The 2,039-nt window shown below is 51.4% G+C and overlaps 1 non-coding gene across 1 annotated transcript; it reads left to right on the top strand.

The window, feature by feature from the left end:
* Positions 1-731: 731 nt before the first annotated feature.
* On the top strand, positions 732-803 carry TRNAT-CGU (transfer RNA threonine (anticodon CGU)). Its single transcript has one exon. It is a non-coding gene; the product is annotated as a tRNA-Thr (tRNA).
* Positions 804-2,039: the final 1,236 nt, after the last annotated feature.

Below are 2,039 nucleotides of genomic sequence, written 5' to 3'. Positions count from 1 at the left end.
GTGACGATTTTGGACGATTTTTTACCCCCCTCAAATATGACGTCACAAAGCTCTGCCCCCCCCCCCCAAATATAAAACATGCTTAAAATCGCTTTAAGCTATTGTCATTGTAGTGCGTATTTAATGTAGCGCTGCACTCTGATGTTGTAGGAGAAAACATTTATAAAAAAGTATATTTAATAAAGTAGAACGTGTTGTCTATATTTATTTAAATTTGCGCATTTTGATGTGACGTCACATTTCTCAACCCCTCCCCTCGTCACACATCGTCACAATTGTCTGACCCCCCCCCCCCAGGTGCGTGACGTCATTTATGGACGGCCCCAGTGACAACAAACTAAGGACAAAAATCAGTTCTAAAGAATTGAGCTTTCAAAAGTATTCGTGGCGATACGCAACGGGGAGTTTATTCCACTCGTCACGAGCCATGATGGATGACGTCACGCGGCCGCGTGCCCCTCGTGTGACGCAGCCGCTCTGCCTCGTCGCCTCCAACGTCGGGAGTTCGATTCCGGCTGTCGCGTAACAAACTAATTTTTATTTTTTTTTAAATGTAATCTCCCAACATCAACACGTAGCACGTTCCCGTACATGACCCGCAGTCGAATCCCGTCAAATCGGCGCCGCGTGTGTGCCGTGCACACGAAATACGCTCAATTGTTTAACCGAGGACACTGGGGGAGGCTGTTGTACTTTTACATAGGGGCCGTGGAGGCGCCAGTGGACGTGGAGGCGCGGTGGCCAAGTGGTAAGGCGTCGGTCTCGTAAACCGAAGATCGCGGGTTCGAACCCCGTCCGTGCCTGTGATGCTGATTTTTTACTTCACAACAAATGGCGTCATCGTGCCGACAAGAGCGCCGCTAAGAATCATTAAAAAAATCCGAGCCGTGAATTATTTGACGGTGCAGGACCCAAACGCCGCGGAAATCGCCCGGTCGCGGTGTGCGCAGCGGTGCTCGGGGACTCCGCGGAGGCCTCTGCGCGACACCGCCCCCCGCTGCTGCCGCGGGGCGGCGTCCTTCGCACGGCCCCGACACGCGGGCGAGTTGCAATCTCAAGCACTTGGCTCAATCCACTGCTGGACGAAGGCCTCCCCCCCACCCCCCCACACGCTCTGTCAATCGTGGGGGCTACTTGGCCCCCCACCCCCCCCCCCCCCGTTCTTCACCGCATCGCGCGCTTTCTGATGCGGCCGTCTGGAACGCTCTGCCTCACGATATCAAGAAGCCACTGGGAGCTGTGAGCACGTTTAAATCATCTAGGGATTCTAGGCTTACAAACTCGATTCTTTAGAACTGCTTTTTGCGTTTAGTTTGTTGTTGTCCCCCTCTCACCTCCGTACGGTGCGACAGAAGTTCAACATAGTTGTCGGAGGACGTGGTTAGCTGACATCACCAGTTCGCGTTATGATATCACTCGTGCACTGATTTTAGCCGTGGCAGGGAATCAAATTTACGCGTCAGGTGGAAACCAATACTGTAGAATGAGAGATGGAGATTTGGGGTGATCGAGGTTGGCAGAAAAGGCGCTGCTGCTGGACGAAGACGAGCTGGAGCTTTGTTGAGAGAAACGAGAGTGCCGGATGCCAATTCAAGGACAATGGCACAGGGATATCTGTGCAAGGAGAAATGCTAAATGACTTGAGATTCGCGGACGACGTAGATCTGATGGGATTAAAGCTGCGTGGTACAGCAGGAAAGTGTCCATCCGGTGAATAAGACAGGAAAGGATGCAGGGCTGAGGATTAAAGTGGACAATACAAAGACGGCGGTGTTCGGAAGGGATGGCATTGGGAATGAAGTAATAATGAAAGAAAGCAGCAAGATTGTGAATGTAAAGGATTGTGTTTTATACTTGGGAAGTCTCCTGACATGGGACAACGTCTCCATGGAAGACAGAAGCGCGATGATCGCAAAGGCAAAGTGGTGATGTCAGGATTCAATAACATCTGGGAGGAGCAAGCAAATCTGCGACAAGACCAAACTGAACATCTTCAGAGCAATGCGTGTTCTGTGCAGCCTTGTGTGTCTGCGAGACTT

This window comes from Lampetra fluviatilis, chromosome 35, assembly GCF_964198595.1.
Source record: "Lampetra fluviatilis chromosome 35, kcLamFluv1.1, whole genome shotgun sequence".
Lineage (NCBI taxonomy): Eukaryota > Metazoa > Chordata > Hyperoartia > Petromyzontiformes > Petromyzontidae > Lampetra > Lampetra fluviatilis.
The sequence above is the reverse complement of the archived record's forward strand: the minus strand, read 5'-3'. Positions and strand labels throughout refer to the sequence as shown.